The 12,427-nt window shown below is 48.8% G+C and overlaps 1 protein-coding gene across 5 annotated transcripts in view; it reads left to right on the top strand.

The window, feature by feature from the left end:
* The window catches only part of ndst2a (N-deacetylase/N-sulfotransferase (heparan glucosaminyl) 2a), a 106,275-nt gene that overhangs the window by 76,302 nt on the left and 17,546 nt on the right, over positions 1 to 12,427 (top strand). The gene's annotated exons all lie outside the window — the stretch shown is intronic.

The raw sequence follows: 12,427 nt of genomic DNA, 5'->3' as shown, positions 1-12,427 counted from the left end.
ACATTCAGCATGGGTCCCCAACGCGGCTCCATACGCTTGAGAACAACATGTTTGGTGTCAGACGGACATGGTCAAAGTGCAGCACATGGTCATCCCACAACCTCATGGGGTGGGAACCCTAATGGCCCATTTACGCTGATCACGGATGTGTGTTAACCTCATGAACAATAAACAAGAATCTAATCTAGAAAAATGAGACCAAATGGAGAATTGTCTAAGGAGATCTTGCGACTTATCCAGAGACTAGAGTTGGACTCGTGCACTGGAGATTTGAGTCTCCAAAAAAAACGTGTCTCATCTCTGCGCTCTAATCCAAGTTCTACAGTATGTCTTTGTGTTAGACTCATTAATTCACTAGTAGCAGATGATATTTTTTTTCTTTCTCTCTCTCTTTTTAATAATAAAAAAGGCCCTTGGCTTCCCCAAGGCAATGCTTCCACCAGGAAGTGGAGCCGTGTCAGCTGTGGAGAGCTGCTGAAGGGCCTGTCCACCTGTCCACCTGTCCTCCTGTCCTCCTGTCCACCTGGCTCCTCCCTACAGCTGCTCCTGTCTGTAGGGGGAAATCTCCTGACCAATGAGAAGGCAGTATGGCCTGCATTCCTTGCCACTGAGAAGTTCTGTTCTCTCCTGAAATGGAGAAGAAAAAAGAGGAAGAAGGACGACGGCCTGACTGCTGGGCTTTCCAGTTTGGGCTCGATGCGGAGGGCTTTCTGTCAGCACAGCGCCGTAACACACTCACACTCCAGCACCGCTAATGAAAACCGCCACCCAGAACATGCTAACATGATTAGCACTAAATCAAATTTATGGTGGCTGGTTGTGTGCGGTTTGTGTTTGCCTAACGTAAGCCGTCTCTCTCCTAAAGTCCTTTGCTAATTATTAGCATGACTTGCGTGGCGGCCATTTAGATCTGCGGTCAAAACGAGGTCGTCACCGGTAAAAGCTACAGCGGCGTGATTGGGACCGCAGGACATGGGAGGAATGGGAGGGGACCCTCACCCCTGAGCGCGGGGGCTCGTGGCGGACGCCAGACGGCCAGTGCACACTGGGCCTGGCGACAGTTGCTGTGGGGGTGTAGAGCTTGGCGTGTCCCCATCACCCGGCACAGGGCTGGCGCATGCCGGCCGGGCAGATTGAGACTGACTCATCCGTGCGTCAGTTTGGCGTGAAAAGCCAGCATGACACCAGGCGCACACGTGCTGTCCGACCTGCAGTAGCACACGTGTCCGTAAGAACCTGCTCTGATGGACACCAGCACAGCACGATACAAAAGGTGGCAATTCTTTTATATTAGCAAGCTTGTCTGTGTTAATTGGAATGTTGATATGGGGGCAAACTGAAAATTGCCAACAAACTACATACTGTTGACTATTTACCATGGCGTACTGCCACTATAATGGGTGGATTTCCATTAAATGCAAGTGGGACTCATGTGTACACACGTATGCATGTGCAGGACACACAGACTTGTAGTGGTGTTTACAGGAAGTAAAATCGAAATCCCATAACTGCAGAGGAGTCGAGAATCATCAAACGTGCAGCCCTGCACATGCACAGCAGTAAGTAATTAACATTGGTAAATAACGATTGTTTGAAACGTCTGTTTTTCAGAAGAGGAGCCGCTGGGCCTCGCAGGAGTAACCCACTCAGCTCCCAGCGTACTGCACGGCAGAGCTGGCTCAAGTCCTGGTCCTGCAACAGCCCACTTCCTCCTCAGAGTCCACATGGGTGCCTTTGGTGATGCATGATGGGATAGCACCTTTCAGGCGTGCTCCCTCCTATAGCCTAGCTAACGTGGAGCCCGGCAGGACCAGTTGGGCTGTTTATCTTGAGTGGCAGTTTCAGTACGTAGACTGAAACGCTCAGTAACTTCACGTTCATTATGAAACTGCAAAGTAGTCTCTGTGGTGCTACAAGCAGTTGGTGTGAGGTTGATTGTGAAGCGGTTTGAGAGGACCTGCTCACGTTTGTTCTACACTGTGACGCATTTGTAGAGTTGATGTTTTGCCCATGTCAGGATGTGGCCTTCGTGGGTGGTATTGTGAGGAGCTTTATGAAGTGATTTTCACCAACGATGTTGGTAAGAAACCTTTACGCTGCCTGTCATATGGTCGAATTACAGATGTAAAGAGTTCTAGGACTAAGTGTGAAATGGCGTCTTTCCCTGTGCTCCTGTGAACACAACAATCCTCAGCCAATCCCAGTTCTTTTTTACATTCGCGTCAGAGTACAAGGACGAGTGTCCTTGGTGTCCAGCAGGACGTCCCCGGGGAAGGACAGGAGGTCATGCTCGGCCTGCTGGATGCCGGTGGAGCTGCTCATTGGGTCACCTTCCAGTTCACTTCCTGTCTGGTGATTTGATCGATATGCTCATTACTCCCAACCATCAGTGTGACTGCTAGATATAAAAAAAAGCTCAAACTGTTGCCCAACGGTTTTTCTTAATATCTTTTTGATGTTATGTTCAGAACCTCAGTAGATTTCGTAGCTCTTTCAGCTCTTCAGATGAATGAGATGTAATGCCTGCATTAGTGAGGTCAGCATTGCGCCGTGTAGTGAATGGAGAGGCCAGCGCTGGCTGTGGTCATTAGTATCAGCAGGTATTTCAGGATCTGCTGTGTGTTCTTGGTGCACCTGTGCTCACGAAGCCTCTCACGGCCTCTCCACTCGTTTGGTTATGGCCTGAAGTCTTTGAGCTCAGGGTTACCTCATTAGTGGTTGTCAGAGCGGAGGTGACAGCTCTAACTCCTCTCTCTCTCTCTCTCTCTCTCTCTCTCTCACTCTTTCTTTTTCTCTCTCCCCCCCCCCCCCCCCCCCCCCTCTTTCTCTGGCTCCCTCTCTGCGCATCCAACCCCACTCACAGCTCTTTCTTATGATAATGAGCCCGGTAGCTCAGCTGTCACTCTGGGCCGTTCTCTGGGGCTGAAAGCAGGTGTAGGCTGGGGCCTTTCTCACCCGCACTCAGGTCTTCACTCTCTGCATATGGGCCTTTGAACCCGTGGCTGGCTGGTGGTCTTAATGGTGTGCTACAGGTCATGCTCATAATGAGGTTACCATCTGATGCCCGACCGACACATACGCTCGTTGGGTGGCCATGGTACACATGCTGGCGGTGTCTAAACAGCACCGGTGGTGGTGGTGGTGGTGGTGCGGGTGGTGGTGCGGGCCGCGGGCGGGAGAGACCTGCACTCAGGATCTGAGGAACTGCAGGGCGTCCCAGACAAACACAGCCTCTTGTCCTACGCACGGGCCCTGATGTTTGTGAGAGTTTGCCGCCTTTGACGATGGTTGTCGCCTGTGCTTTCTCAACTGGTTCTCAGGTTTTGCCCTCTTCCCGTCCTGTTCCCTGGGGCGACACCTGTGCCTGCCAGACGTCCCTACGTGGTCGCCTTCCTGACGGCCGTCCAGCGCCACCGCTGCCCTGCCTTCTCACCCCACGGGCTGCTGGGACCCAGCCTGCCCGCTTGGGCTGTGTGGAGGCAGCAGCAGGCCCGCCATGGAGACCGCGTTTGGGGGAGGGACGAGAGAGCTGCCACTCTTAAGCACAGCCTTGGGGGCCTAATGAAGGGCCATCTTTGAGACGTTAAATATTTATTCAGCTTTAATGAGGAAAATTACCGTCCAATAGCTCATCATGAGAGCCTGCTGATAGTGAGGCCCCCCCACCCCCCCCTCTCTCTCTCTCTCTCTCTCTCTCTCTCTCTCTCTCTCTCTCTCTCTCTCTCTCTCTCTCCTGCATATCTGAATATCCTCCACTGTTCTCCACATTATCTGCTTATCTCCATACTTGCAGCCATTGAGTTTTGACCCTTGTGCTTTGCTCTTGACAAACAGTAGCTTCACTTTGGGGGTTACTGGTACTGTGGTTGAGCATGTAGGGGAGTGTGGAGTAGGGATGCTGTGATTGGTCGAGGGACGTCGGTGCCGAAAATACGTCGACGTCTAAAGTGTTAAGCGACCGCATTGTTATTTTTAAATGTTAACTGAAAATGTTTTTATTCTTTCACTCTGCTCATTAATAATTCCCACAACACTTCCATCCAAATGTTTTAACTCTGCACTGCCTGCTTCTCTTTCGACACCAGTCATTGGTTGGCGCCGGTCAGCACTGTCTTTTTTTTTTAAGGTGACTGCAGCAGAGTAAGAGACTTTGGAAAGAGTTTTTTGTGAATGTTTTCAAAGACCGTTCAAGACGTTTAAAGTATGGGAATACTTCAAACCAGCACGGAACAGACAGGTGGTTTGTACACTGTGCGAAGCTTCATTGGCAAATCACAGCAGTACTATCACGATACTGGAGCACCTGGACACAACACACAGGCGATATTCTAGACGATGGACCACCAGTAAAGGCTACAACACCCTTAGTGATGCTCATGTGTTTACAATTAGTAGAGAAAGCCTATTATCCCACTACAATTCATCGACCAATGGGTAATCAATAGTGGCAGCCCTAGAGTAGGGCAACAGCTTCAACTCTGCAGCTACGACAGGACTGTGTGTGGGGCTACGACAGGACTGTGTGTGGGGCTACGACAGGACTGTGTGCGGGGCTACGACAGGACTGTGTGTGGGGCTACGACAGGACTGTGTGTGGGGCTACGACAGGACTGTGTGCGGGGCTACGACAGGACTGTGTGCGGGGCTACGACAGGACTGTGTGCGGGCCTACGACAGGACTGTGTGCGGGCCTACGACAGGACTGTGTGCGGGCCTACGACAGGACTGTGTGCGGGCCTACGACAGGACTGTGTCTGGGGCTACGACAGGACTGTGTGCGGGCCTACGACAGGACTGTGTGCGGGCCTACGACAGGACTGTGTGCGGGCCTACGACAGGACTGTGTGCGGGCCTACGACAGGACTGTGTGCGGGCCTACGACAGGACTGTGTGCGGGCCTACGACAGGACTGTGCTTATGGTTCAAGCAGTGCTGTGCTTCGGGATCAAACAGGGCTTTTTCACTGTTCCAGCAGCATATAACTATGAAACCTAAACTTAGCGTGTGATTGCCAAATCATTAAGTGGATTTTGGTGCCCTGCAGGGCTGGGATTGCCCAATCATGTTTCAGAGATAGTGTGATATTATGAAAACTTAATAAATACAGTGAAGCGACCTGTGCCAAGCCCTCCTGTAAGCATGGCCTGCCTGTCCTGTACCAAGCCTACAAGTGCGTGCTCAGGCACATACTCAGAACGGGAGCGCTGCGTGGGATTGGACGGTCTGGGTTTGTCCTCTCAGCCGCCCTCCCATGTCGGTGTTGTTTTCTCTCACCCAGGATGGCCTCACACAAGAACCCAACCCCCACCTCGGAGCACGGAGGCTAGCCGTTGCTTTTGCAGCCATCCGAGAGGCTTCTCTTTGTCCGATTTTGATGGGTTTTGCTCTCTAATTACTGTCCTGTAATCCTCCAGTTAATGAAGGCTTCACTCTTAAAGACTTAACTCTTAAAAGTCTCCCCAGGCAGTGAACGTTGCTGTGCATTGAGGAGGGGGCCGGCACTATCCCTTCACTAAACCACATTCCCGTCAGTTCAGCTCGTCTTTCTGCCGACGTCACGCTGCAGTTAAACTGCTCTCGTATTTTTTTTGCGTGTCACAAAATACGGTGCGCTGCAGCTGAATTCTTGACCAAGTTCCATTTCCCTTTTTTGATTGCCATCTCTGACAGCATAACAGTCACAAAAACTGCACTGCGTGAGGTGGACTTCAGTTGTGTGTGCAGAACTGTAACACTAGAGACACTGCCACTCCCTCATTAGCAAAATGCAAACATTTCTTCATCAGAGCAGTCCTTGTTCTTGAGTCGGAGAGGAAAGATGAACACCTAAAAGAGGCAGTTCATCCACGCGTGAGATGAGCACTGCATTTGGAATTGTCTGAAACTGCAGTTCAGTGTGAGACGAAGGGGGTCAGCGGAGTTCTCAAAGGAAATAAAAGAAACAAGAACTAGGATTCCTGCACCAACAGATGGTGTGAAACAGGCAGCATTGGAGTGTGTGTGTGTGGGGGTGTGTGTGTGTGTGTGTGTGTGTGTGGGGGTGTGTGTGTGTGTGTGTGTGTGTGTGTGGGGGGGGGGGGGGGTGTCTTGCTCTCACTCTCTCACTCTCTGTGTCCCCTGGATATAGGAATTCCTTTACTACAACACCATTTATCAGATTAAATGGGGTGCTTTGAGGATCAGCAGATTTTTGTATACATTTTTATTTTGATGATTTTGTGTGTGTGTGTGTGTGTGTGTGTGTGTGTGTGTGTGTGTGTGTGTGTGTGTGTGTGTGTGTGTGTGTGTGTGTGTGTGTGAAGGTTGTGTGCGCTTGTTGCACACTACAGCTGTTGACAACTAAAGGGTCAAAGCTGAGCTGTAAAACTACAGCCCCCCCCCCCCTCTCTCTCTCTCTCTCTCATATTAGATGGAGTGTTTTAGAGCTGTGGTATTTATGGTGATAGTGGGGGTTTGGGCTGGAATTTGGTGGCCAGCGTGCGGCTGTTTGGGTAGTAAGGGCATGACCCCGGCTGCAGGGGAGAAGGCTTCTCCTGACATTTTACCTCCTTCTCTTTGTTACCATTGTGGTTCAATGGGCAAAGGGAGCAGTCTGCACCATCCAGCTTTAGCTCAAGTAGATGAAGATGCATCTCCGTTATAGCACAAGCTAAGCAGTATGTACTCTACCCTTCATACACGTTCTGTGTACGTTTGTTGCTACAAATTAAAATGCAAATTGGAATTTATATTAGCATGCAGAGATTTAGACCCCTTGATTAAGCGTGTTCATTCATAGTGGTTCTTGACCCCTTAATTTTTAATTTTGGGCGGTTTTTTGTTGTTTGTTTTGTTTTTTGTATCATTTGTGTTTATCACCTCAGAACCGAGGATAACCACATCAGCTATTGTTACCCTTCCACATATGCAGTTGGAGACAGACTGTGGCCAAAACTACTGATATTTGTTTGTCCAGAGTACTGACATGGGGCTTGTTTGTCCAGAGTACTGACATGGGGCTTGTTTGTCCAGAGTACTGACATGGGGCTTGTTTGTCCAGAGTACTGACATGGGGCTTGTTTGTCCAGAGTACTGACATGGGGCTTGTTTGTCCAGAGTACTGATATGGGGCTTGTTTGTCCAGAGTACTGATATGGGGCTTGTTTGTCCAGAGTACTGATATGGGGCTTGTTAATCCAGAGTACTGACATGGGGCTTGTTAATACAGAGTACTGACATGGGGCTTGTTAATACAGAGTACTGACATGGGGCTTGTTAATACAGAGTACTGATATGGGGCTTGTTAATACAGAGTACTGACATGGGGCTTGTTAATCCAGAGTACTGACATGGGGCTTGTTAATCCAGAGTACTGAGGTGGGACTCTTTTGGCCAGAGTATGGATGTGGGCCCATAGTACTGGTATGGTCCGAGTGTCTGTGTTTGGGTTGGTTTGGCCAGAATGCTGAAGGAAGCTGTGTAACTACTACACCAGGGCTGCGTGTTTAGGCTTGTGCTAAAGGGGCCCGGCACGCCTGCAGCTGGGCACAGCTGGGGGGAGGGGGCCTCGTAATCCTGCTCTCTCCCCGTGTCTCTGGAGCCCTCTCGGTTTCTCTCTGTTGGTTTCATGCAGCTAGAAATGGCTGTTAACTGCCATAAGTACAGCTGAATACAATGTTGTGGCTTTCTCTCAGGAGAGGCTCTGGTAACCTCAGACTAAGTCATATTTAGTAGTTCTGAGATTTGTTTATGAGGCATGTAGTTTTCTCACCCATCCTCCAATTATTATTACTATTATTACAACAGAGGCTAGCTGCCCAGATTCTGAAGCTAAAAGAAATGTAAGCTAATAATTGCATTCTGACAGTTAAGTAAATTGCAGAAGCTCTTTTTTTGGTCTACATGTAATGGAAAATTCCCTCTCCTGTATTAGCAAATATCTCCGGCACCACAGTTCATGTGTTATGTGGCAATTAGCATGGAAAAGTGGATATTTTCTCCTATATTTAGCTCAGTAAACTTTCCATGTAGCTCTTTCTCCCAGTATACACATCCTCTCAGGAACTTGGGTCGGAAGTGGCCTGCGTCCCCACCCCCCACGTCTCCAGTCTGTAATGGGCTGATGTAGGACCGTGTGTGGAGTGTGTGTGGAGGTTTGTTTGGGGGAGGACCCTCCATCTGGAGATCAGTCATCCTTCACAGGTCAACTCTATCTTTACAGCCTTTGGGCAAAGATTAACATTGTTGTCATTATCTTTCTCCAGGAATGGCTCAGGATGCAATCTGATATACTCTTAACACTTTGTTAGGTGCAAGTCATTACGTCAAACACTTTGTTGGGTATAACCTCGGTTCCTTTCTGGAGTTACTGAGTAATCCTCGGTTAAGCCGATTTGGACAGTGTCTGTTCTGTGCTGGTTCAGTATAGTTTTGCAGTTGCTTGCTTGAATTATGTGCTTTTGGGGATTGTAAGATCTGGCACGTCTAGAATGTAGATGCTGTATGTCTCCGCTTTTCTGTGGTGTTTAATCACAGTTGCAAACATTCAGTTGGAAAATGTTCATATATCGCTTGGAAGTCATTGGATCCTGCGGCAGCCCCATCACACCACCCTGCGTGACAGTGGGACCAGGCTGGGTGGTGACATGAGCTTCGTTTGGGAGGGTTTCTTCTCTCCAACGTCACTGTGTACGTTTACAGTCATATTGTTCCTCCTCCTGTAGTGCTGTGGAACACCATTGGAGTATTTACATCCGTTTACTCGGAGATGGACGGTGTGGCTTATTTTTGGATTTCCAGTTTGGTGTTATTCCTGTTATTATATATCTGAGGGTTATGTTGTGTGTTCATGTATAGCCCGTTGTAAAAAAATACACGTTTAAAGAATTGTGGACTTAATTGTGGACTCTCGGGGCTGCATAGGGATGAAATTCTGTGTTCACCCCACTCATCCCTGACACCATACAGTTTGCCAGACATGGTCATGAATTGAGGAGTTTTACACTTTTTCGCACTAGTTGAATGAAGGAATGAATGAATGAATGAATGAATGAATGAATGTTCCATTTATATAGCACCTTTCAAGATACCCAAGGTCCGGAGTTACTAAACAGAACCTTGAAGCCTTCATCAGCATAGAGAGGACAGTGTGTGTGCAGCTAACACTCAAAACCTTCGAGTGTTGATGAAATACTGCCAGAGTCAGCCTAACCTTTGGAAAACTAAAATGTACTAGACAGTATGTCGGTGCACTTCGATCAGTGCAAATTCTTCCACATATGACTTTTGGAAACAGTCATGTTTTCAATATGTGATCAGTCACTTTTCTTATGAATAAGTGACCGAATCTTCACCTTAGCCAGCTTTGTGTCTAGTAACAGATGAAGTGATAGTTCCTAAAATGGACACACCTTTTTACCATGGTGTTAACTGTTCTCATGGAAACATTTTAAAGCTTGACCCCAGTTTCGTTTCCCCTTTGGGAGCATTTTGAACTTTGTCCCCATAATCGCCGATTGCATTTACAATTGCTGCTGCTACTTCTTTCCCCGTTGCTGTGTCACAGTCTTTAGCCACTGGTTTCTGCTGATACAAAAAACTTTTGGAGAAGCCATGCACTTGTAGGACTGTCTTTATTTTGACTGTACTTAAGGTATTTGTTTTTATTTATTTTTTATTTTGTTTTATTTATGTTTGATGACAGTTGTATTGTGATTTAATACATTTAGTTAATCCTTTAAATTAAATTAATCCTTTTTAATTCCAAAGGGCTTACAAAGCTGTTCTGACACCAACTGTATGCTTGTATGGAACATGTATATAATTCACCGCATTTACTCGAAAGTCTGATGACCTCATACAACCTTATCCATGATGCAAATAGTTTTATCGTAGGAGTGAAGATTACTAGTGTACTTGCATTACGTTTTTGTAGCTACTTGTTTAGGTTTGCTTGTGTTTTTCTACCTCCCTGCTGGTTCATAACAGCATCACACCCCGTATATTGCTTGGGGTTATTTACCGTATGGTAAATGAGACATGTTTATCCATCAGTTCTGAAAACATGTTTTGAGGCCTTTCAGGGCTCAATTGTGCTACAGAATAGCGCTGCGTCTAGCTACATCAGCTGCTTCCGCGTGAGTAAATGGTGCGTGTAGAGTGCTAGACAGCCCACGTCCCAGGAGTTCTGCTGGACCGGGCAGCGCGGAGCTCCAGCTGAGAGGGGGTGGCAGTCATGTGGACGTGGAGCAGGAAGTGTTCAGTTCGCCCCGCAGTGTGGAAGTGACATGCCCATCGGAGAAAGGGAGGGCGTGCGCCCATCAGTGCACGCGGTGCTGGACATGTGAGGGCACACGGCCCACGAGGGGCCCGGCCCTCTCTCACAGGTGCTTGCTGAGACTGTCCCACACAGAGAGGCCACACGGTTCGTCCAGAAAGCAAATGTCAGTGGAGGAGACGCCAGCCACGCTCCGTCTCCTCCAGATCTCACCTGCTGCTAACGTCCGGGGCAGCTTAACCTCTGTGTACAGGGCAGTTTGGTGGGGGGTATATGGGCATGTATTTCACACATTAGCTTCCACTCAGGTGGTCTGTAATGCGCTGGTATTGTAGCAGCTGGTAGTCTGCTGTTTCCTTCCGAGCAGAACTGCTCCCTCGTTCCCACTGGACCTGTATGAAACGCTGATGTGGGTGTGGTTGTGGACTAGGCTCCGCCCCCTGCCCTCACGAGCTCCCGGCTCGGGCGGCTTCTCCTCCCCCGTCGTCTTGCTCCTCCATCAGTCCCTTAAACACTCGCTCCAACACCTGTCATGTCTCGTTTACAGCATCGCTGTGTGTGGAGGGCAGCTCGTGTCCTCCTGAAGGCTTTTTGGATCGTGGTGGGTTGGGCAGTGACTGTCTGTTTGAATTTGGCTTGTCTGACTGTAGAGCTGATTGTGTTTTTGTGTTTAGTCATCTTCTGTCTGACATGCCCTCCCCCTCTCACAGGCCACACATTGCACACCTAGAGGCTTGAATTTTAGTCTCTGTGACGTCTTCTAAGATATCACGCACACACACACACACACACACCTGCTGCAGAAAGCAGGCTTGTTATTTCTCAGTATTTTTTGTTGTTGTGTTCCTGTTCTTTCTTTTCATTTTTCCCTCTCCCGCGCTCCTCTCCGTCTCTCATTTCCGCTGTGGTTCGTGCGCTGCAGCTCTATAAATGCATTTGTTTATGCCAGGCTGCAGCATAACAAGCAGGAGATATGGAGGGTCCTGCTGATCATTTCCTGCTCCAGTTCCTACCCTGAATAAATCAGGATCTGTGGCTACTGGGCCCCGTCATCATTAGAGGAGAAGGGCTGGTGAAATTAAAAACTCATTAATTGAGATAATAGCCTCAGAATGACCTCTCAGACAGCTCTGGTTTGGACTCTCTCTCTCTCTCTCTCCCTCTCTTTCTCTCTCTCCCTCTCTCTCTCTCTCTCTCTTGCTCTCGTTAACATTTTCTGTTCACACATTGCTTTCTTTCACACTTTCTCTCACGCTCACATACTTGAGATCTCTCTCTCTCTCTCTCTCTCTCTCTCTCTCTCTCTCTCTCTCTCTCTCTCTCTCTCTCTCTCTCTCTCTCATTCAATGGTAAAATCAAGAGCACAGAGCTCCAGTGAACCCCAAAATTTGAAATGTGGATTTCTGTTCTCCAGTGTGCAATAAGGGAGCAGAAGAGCCAAATAAACAAGTGTGAAGTTCTGCAGACCTCCCCACTGCACACTGCTGTGATGTGGTCAGTGAGGTGAGCTTTTTTCCTCAGGCTAATAATAGTCCAGGTTCTAGTTTCAGGATGCTCTCTCCCTGCGCCTGGGCTGTGGACTTGATAAATTGGTACTCCAGAAGCCTTCCATCTCTGACCAACACACACACACACACACACACACACACACACACACACACACACACACACACACACACACGATGCTGGGTTAGCCTACTACTAGCTGGCGTCTAGTTTTTTTTCTGCTTCTTTCTCCCTCTGAGTCTGCAGCTCTTTTCAGAGTGTGAAGGTGCCTTTGTGTTTGTTCTTCTGCGTGAAAAGTGATCCTTTAAGTGGCAGTGCTGAAACCTGGCCGGAGTGTGTCTGCCATCGATCATGTCAGAGCTTGATGGGCAGCTGTAGGTTTCCCACTGTGAAACGGGTGGGGGAGGGTTTGGGGGCGGGTGTTTGGGTGTGGGGGCGGGTTTGGGGGCGTCACCGTGCCTGGACGCTAGCAGTCATCAGCAGCTCCCTTACTCCACCCGCGCTCCCTTGTATGGTGGTCCCACTGTGCAGGAGACATTTCCCAGTTTACCAACAGGGCGGCTGTGTGTGTGTGTGTGTGTGTGTATCACAGCATTGGGTTACCATGCAACCAGGGTCCAATGTCTGTCAAGGAGGAGGCGGGGCTTCCCGGCATACATAAACATA

The sequence above is a fragment of the Brachyhypopomus gauderio genome, unplaced genomic scaffold, assembly GCF_052324685.1.
Source record: "Brachyhypopomus gauderio isolate BG-103 unplaced genomic scaffold, BGAUD_0.2 sc256, whole genome shotgun sequence".
NCBI classification, from domain to species: domain Eukaryota; kingdom Metazoa; phylum Chordata; class Actinopteri; order Gymnotiformes; family Hypopomidae; genus Brachyhypopomus; species Brachyhypopomus gauderio.
Note: the sequence above shows the minus strand (reverse complement) of the source record. Positions and strands in the feature narration are given on the sequence as shown.